Source organism: Oryctolagus cuniculus, chromosome 5 (genome assembly GCF_051225735.1).
Source record: "Oryctolagus cuniculus isolate XC-2025 breed Fujian yellow rabbit chromosome 5, ASM5122573v1, whole genome shotgun sequence".
Lineage (NCBI taxonomy): Eukaryota > Metazoa > Chordata > Mammalia > Lagomorpha > Leporidae > Oryctolagus > Oryctolagus cuniculus.
The window spans coordinates 166,663,953-166,670,960 of record NC_142871.1 but is presented as its reverse complement, the minus strand read 5'-3'; the positions used below and the strand labels follow the sequence as shown (position 1 = coordinate 166,670,960).

The following is a 7,008-nucleotide window of genomic DNA, read 5'->3' as shown; positions in this document are numbered from 1 at the left end:
CCATTCCTCTCCTAATGATGAAGAATGCGTGCATCTCCAAGGAAGTGGGACAGACTCCCACAGAACCGCAACGTGTCTGCTTTCAAAACACAACTTCGGCAGTTCCAGCCCCAGGGAAGGCAGAGGCGGTTGAACCGAGCGGATGAGCCCTTCCTCTTAATTTCCCCCTTGGCAGGTGCGTCCACACGTGCGCAAACGACGCCATGGAACTGGATCCGCTTCCTCTCTACAGACTGCCCCGTTTTTTTGTGTTTTTCCCATCTGATATGCGGTCCTGCTTCAAGGCTTCTTGGAAACATGTGGAAGGAGGTAGCAAGAGGCAAGAGCTTTCATTTGGAGACACGAGGGTTTTATAGTCATCAGCAGTGATGTACCAGTCACATGATTTCTGAACCCCCGTGTTTGTCATGTTACCAGTGACATGTTTTCTGGGCTGGGGTACCTGCCATTTGTTCTCCCTGAGTGGGGTCCAAAGGACAGTGTCACTGTGTGTCCCTTGGTGTGGCTAGGATCAGAGTAGCTGGAGCAATCAGCCAGCGTTCTCTCGGCTTCCTGCCCCAGCTCTCTGCGCCTGCTGTGAGGCATGGACGCACGCACAGGTGCCCAGATCCCAAAGGGCCCAGTGACCAGCGGCTCCTCTTGCATTTCCCCCGAGCTCCTGGTGGTGCCTGCAGCGCTGAGTGTGGTATAGGACAAGGTTCCTGGGAATTGTTAGTTGATATTCCAGACTTGCCTGAATAGCTAGCTCTACGGCAAATGTAGATTTGATAGGTCCTGATTTTCCCTGCAGTGTTTTCTGGCCCTGGATTTGGAAATGGGTCTTGTGCCTTCACAGAGGCAGGCTGGCCCAGCTCCCCTGAGCGCCAGGAGCTGTGTCTGGAAGCTTTCTCACGAGACTCTAACCCGCGACTGGGGTCACGAAACACAGCCAGGAGAGAAGCCAGCGGCATAAATCCGCTCATCCGGGTGGAAGGAAAGAGAGTGCGAATGTCCCCAGGAATCTCTGATAAACGCACAAGTGTTTCGGGAGACCCAAACCCTCTCAGGAAACTGGAAAATGACCCGCCAGAGGTACGGGTCTTCTAGCGCCAGGGCCTCTGTCTTCTGCAGTTCCACTGAGGTGTGGTCCACATACAGTTAAAAACTGCACATATTTGATGTGTGCAATTTCAGAACTGTCGACCTATGGATGCATCCAGCCAGTAATCATGACAAGGAACACATTCACCACTCTCAAGAGTCCTCATTTCCAGAATTTTCTAAAAAGATTTTTATTTATTCGAGAGGTAAAATTACAGACACAGAGAGGGGGTGACAGAAAGAAAGGTCTTTTACCCTCTGGTTCACTCCCCAGATTGCTGCAACAGCCAGAGCTGGGCTGATCCGAAGCCAGGAGTCAGGAGCCAGGAGCTTCTTCTGGGTCTCCCATGTGGGTGCAGGGGCCCAAGGACTTGGGCCATCTTCTACTGCTTTCCCAGGCCATAGCAGAGCTGGATCAGAAGTGGAGCAGCTGGGATGTGAACCTGTGCCCATATGGGATGCCAGCGCCGCATTTGTAAGCTCAGCCTACTATGCCACAGCTCTGGCCCCCCAGAATTTTATATAAGTGGGACCCCATGTGTAATGTTGGGGCATCTGGCTTCTTTTACCCAGCATAATTACTTTGCCTCGATCCACAGTGCTGTGTGTATCAGAAGTTCACTTCCTTTTATTGCTGAGTATACTTCATTGTGTTCCGTGACTTGTTTATCCATCCAGCTGGGGATGGGCCTGAGGGTTGTTTTGGATTTGTTTTGCATTTGCGTGCAAGTCCTTGTTTGGACATGTGATTTCATTTCTCTGGGGAAGTGACTGGTCAGAAGTGAGTAGGTATCTAATTAGGTTTTTTTTTTTTTAAACTATTTGATAAATTGCTTTCCAAAGTGGTTGTGCCATTCTACATTCCCTCTGGCAGGGCACAGGAGTTCCGGTTGCTCCACATCTTCGCCTACATTTGGCACCATCACGCTTTAATGTGGGTCATCCTAATAGGTGTGTAGCAATATGCACACAATTGCTTTGTTTTTGCATACGGGACTGTGTTTCAAACTGTGATTTGGAAAACCGATTCTAGGATCCTCATCTACAAGGCAACACCCATCTATCTCCAGTCAGCTCATGTATTGTGTTGCAATTCTGGGTCTAAGACCTCAAGCGATGAATGTCCTGTTTCATCTCTGAAGGAAGCTATGATTGGCGTTCGCCTGAATAGCAGGCACTGCCTCTGCTGCACCTGCTCCTGCACGCCCTCCCCCGCCCCCAGCTCCAGGTGACAACGACGTCTGAGAGCAGAACCCACAAGTGCTCCTGCAACTTGTCCCGCGTGCTGCCGCCCTGCTCACTGTAGCCCATGGGTGGTGCCTCCCTGCTTGCTGTTCTACGTGGGTGGTGGTCTCTCCCAGCCTCTTGCTGGGCACTAGTAGGGTAGGACCAGTAGGACTCTTCCAGGGCCCATTGATGCCAGGGACTAGGGTCCTGCCACCTCCACCACTTAGCCCTGTTGTTTCAGTCCTACGTGAGCCACTGTAGCTCCGCACTGGTGGCTGCTACTGAGATTCCGGTCCCACACTGGTGTCCTGCCCCGGTGACACTGAGGAAGGTCTGGGGTGGGGAGAAGTGGTTCTCCCTCCACAAGCCACATCTTGCCAGAAGGGGCCTCAAAGCAGAGAAATGGAAAGATCTGTTTCGCCCTCTAGCTCTTCTTCCCTTGAAGGTGCACCCTCCTTAAGATGAAACCCGAGGTTCCCATTGCCTAAGAGATTTGCCTTAGATCATCTCTTGCAAAGAGAGCTGAAATGGGAAAACACTTCACGCATCGCTCAGGGTTGGGGAAACAGGCCGAGGACTGTGCTTTCCTGGCTGTGCAAACACCCCAGACTGCACCAACAGACAACCCTAAGGGCACAGGCCAGCCCTTCAACCTGGCCTCTTGGGGCAATCGGGAGACGCAGTGACCATGAGATGGACGAGGCTGCGGGGCCACCTGCAGGCTCTTCACAGTCAACTCTTTATAAGTAGCAGGTGTTCACGCCGCCACCACGACTTTCAGTAGAGTACGGCAGTTCCATAAACCAATGGTGTGGCCGACTAGTATCACGATCCAGTATCGGGCACTGCTGCACCGTTGCAGGGCTGGCCTTGCAGTAGGTAGCTCCGATCCTCCTCCAGCGCCACCGATGCCCCAGCAGGGGGTCGTGCCAGGACTGCGGCTGGATACAGAATCTTCAGGTGACAGCGATTTCCCAGCTCCATCATGACCCCACAGGACCACACGGTCTGCGTGGTGCACCTTGCGCTGAAGTCCGCCATGACAGCCAAATTGGCACTGCTTCTGTTGTGTGTTCGCGTTGTGTATGCAAATGCAGGCACACTTCGAACTCAGATACTACCTATAGCAGCTGGAATTCTTGTAACCCAAGGCAGCGAAGGTAATCTTAAAGCCACTTGGGGAAAAACAAAACTGTTTAATATGGGATTCAATTTCATGAGGCTGAGGAGCAAAGATTTGTAGAAGCTGTTGAAGACAAGCCGTGAAAAAGAAAATAAAAATTTAATCAGCAGCAGTATCAAAGGTTAAAAAGCAATTAATATTAAACACAAACAGTAAGGGATATTGTTCTTTTGTTTTATTTTTCAATGCCACACTGAGTAGGTCTTGACTAATTTTTTTTCCCCTTTGGGAAAATAAAGACCCTTTTACAAAAAAATACTTTTTATTAGCTGCACTGACTATACGTGATGGAAACAAAAAGTCTCATTCTTATTGCTGGGAAATCCAAAAGTACAATAATACTATTGAGAGCTCAGGTAGCAGTTTTTGATTTTCAAAACATTTTGACAGCAGAAATTTCCTGAAGCCTTAAATAAAAGAATTGCATGCCTCCCAGAGCTGCTGTCCCTGAGTTTAACAAAGAGGGCGACTGGGGAGACCGCTCGTTGGCCAGAGCTGTGAAGGACACTTCATCGGAAGCTGGGCTCTCCTCGTGTGGTGTTGGAGTAGCGTTCAAGGAGAAGGTGTAGCCGTGCCGAGAACGCATAGCACCGGGACAGACAATGCGTCATTTCTCACACGTGGGACCTTGGTGGCACTCACCGAACAGACCTTCTCGACCTGCAAGCCACAAACCGTGTAATCCAGAACCCTGCAGACAGCTTGAGAGTTCAGGTTCTCAGCCCATAGAGCTTTTAACAAAGACTCCAGTGGAGCGAGGAAATGGGCATTTCAGAGCCACTCTGCCCCGTACCCGTTCTGTAAGCGTGAGAACAGGAGTCTCACTGCCATTGTCGCGGGAGCCGCAGTGAGCTGTCGTATCCGCTGGCACTGCCAAACATGTATGTGAGTCTGAGCTGAGCCCCCAGGGCGGCGCCCACCCAGCCGTCTGCGATACTGTGTTGGCACTTAATATGTTCTTAAATGTAGGAGCGGCATTTGTCACAGCAATTAAGATGCACTTGGAACGCCTGCCTACCCTATCAGGGTGACTGTCTGGGTCCTGCCTCCACTTCAGACCAGCTCCCTGCCAGTGCGTGGGAGGCAGTGGGAGATGGCCAGGCGGCTGGGTCTCTGGGAGACCTGGACTGAGTTCCTGGCTCCTGCCTTCAGCTTGCCCCAGCCGGGCTGCTGCTGGCATTCGGACAGTGAACTGCACACAGGAGACCTCTGACCGTGTCTCCTCTGTCTGCCTCTCAAAGAAATGTCAACAAATACATTTCGAGATAAACTTCAGAATTTATTTTGAGTGGCAGGGACCCAGTTACTCAAGCCGTCACCTGCTGCCTCCCAGGGTGCCCATTAGCAGGAGGCTGGAGACAGGAGCCAGCGAGGGGACGCAGACTCGGGGCACTCGGCATCCTAACTGCCAGACCAATGCTCGCTCCTGGGTCGTCATCGTTAATCATCTTGTAAAACAGCAGCCTCTTCATCTGGAAACCAAAGCTGTACACACACACGTCACACATTTTTAGAAGGTTTATTTTATGTATTTGAAGGGCAGAAGCCCATATGGGATGCTGGCATTGCTGGTGGTGGCTTTACCCACTACACCACCACGTTGGCCCCAACACATTTGGTTTTAGCTTTGTGCAGTGGCAGGATCGTAGCCAATGAGGTTTATCCAAGGCATGATTATTGCTAATTGAAAACTTTTCCCAATACCCTGCCATGATGACTTGAAACACATTTGATTTAAGGTGCCACACTTTTACAGACTGATGGCCCAGACTTTGAAGAGCAGGGTCACAGGACTTTTTTCTTTTATTAAGTCCCTCTCTAAAAAGATCAATTGCTTCACTGTGGATAAATGGGAGCATTGATTCAGGGGCTATTGGATTTCAAACCAGAGGGTGCCTTTAACTGTGCCACCTGGAGACACCCTAGATGAGGGTCTGAGCTCCCCAGGGTGGCGATGGCAGGTGGGGCAGGGGAGGCAGAGGAGTCTAGGGGACACAGTGTGCGATGGGGATCAGGTTTCTGCTTTGTCTGGCACCTCGTTCTGTCTGTTTAACTTTAGCTTGTGTTTTTGGCATATTCTGCCTTTCTTTCACTCAAAGAACACTGCTAACTCTAATAGATCTTGGTTAACTGTCAAGCGGTACCCATGTGCATCTTCCCATCAATTGAGGGGAAGCTCGGACGATGGGCAGTTGACACTGACGGGCAAAGACACTGGCCTTCTGTCACCCTGAGCAGAGGCCAGCACCACTTGATACATGCAGAGACAATGAAGACGAAAACCGTCAGGGTTGTTGCTGGTACAGGAGGACAAGCTGCCGCCTGCCTGCGATGCCGGCATCCCGTGTGAGCGCTCGTTCAAGCTCACCACTCCTCTCCCCTCTAGCTCCCTGCTAACGCACCTGGGAAAGCAGCAGGTGACGGGCCAAGTGCCTGGGCCCCTGCAGCCACGTGGGAGACCCAGATGGAGTTCTTGGCTCCTGGCCAACACAGCCATCTGGGGGAGTGAACCAGAAGTTGGAAGATCTCTCTCTCCCTCTCTATGCTTTTCAAATAAATAAATCTTTAAAACAAAACGAGCAATTCCACTGAGTGGATTTAGTTTCCAGGAAAGATGCCTGCACAGGATTAGAAAGGACAGAGAAGCAACGGGCACCTGACTGATGGAGGCGGAGGTGGGATTCCGCTGCCTCTCCTCATGCTCTCGTGTTCCTCTGACGAGGTGTCTGGTGGGCGCAGTCCTCCTATTGTGACCATACGCAGCCCCCCATGCCGTGCCCGTGTGGGGGTCGGTGGCACCTGGGAGCCCCCTGAATGTCATAGTGCCAAGAGCAGCACCTGCAGGGCAGCTTTTATGGACCTTGGAGGGAGAGGCAGCTGCAAGGGCCTCTGAACCTCTGCAAGACGCGATGCGCCCAGCACGGCGCCCTCCCGTCTCCTGCTCACTTCCTGTTTGCTGCTTGCCAGACAAGTGGGACAGCCCCCCCCCCCAGGGAAGGAGTGCCCCACCCCGTGCAGCTTCGTCCCCATCTGAAACTGCACACACGAGAGATTTGCTTTCCAGAAAACGAGAATGTGTCCCCAGAATGACCCCTTACGGCAACAGCTTCTCCTGAAATTGTTCTTCCCTCCCACGACCAGGAAGGGAGAGGCAGTTACAGACAGTGAGAGGGAGAGACAGAGAGAAAGGTCTTCCATCCACTGGTTCACTCCCCAAATGGCCGCAACGGCCGGAGATGCACCAATCTGAAGCCAGGAGCCAGGTGCTTCTTCCCGGTCTCCCTTAGGGGTGCAGGGGCCCAAGCACTTGGGCCATCTTCTACTGCTTTCCCAGGCTGCAGCAGAGAGCTGGATTGGAAGAGGAGAAGCCGGGACTAGAACTGGTGCCCAAATGGGTTACTGGCACTGCAGGCAGAGAATTAACCTGCTCTGCCAAGCCGTTGGCCCTGGGAGAGAGTTTTAAGAAGAGCTCTGAGCGCCAAGCGTGTCAATCAACCAGCCCCACCTGCCTCCCTCCG

The 7,008-nt window shown here is 52.1% G+C and overlaps 1 non-coding gene across 1 annotated transcript; it reads left to right on the top strand.

The window, feature by feature from the left end:
- Window positions 1-5,113: 5,113 nt before the first annotated feature.
- Window positions 5,114-5,259, top strand: LOC127490033 (U4 spliceosomal RNA). Its single transcript, XR_007917881.2, has one exon. It is a non-coding gene; the product is annotated as a U4 spliceosomal RNA (small nuclear RNA).
- The last annotated feature ends 1,749 nt before the right edge of the window (window positions 5,260-7,008 follow it).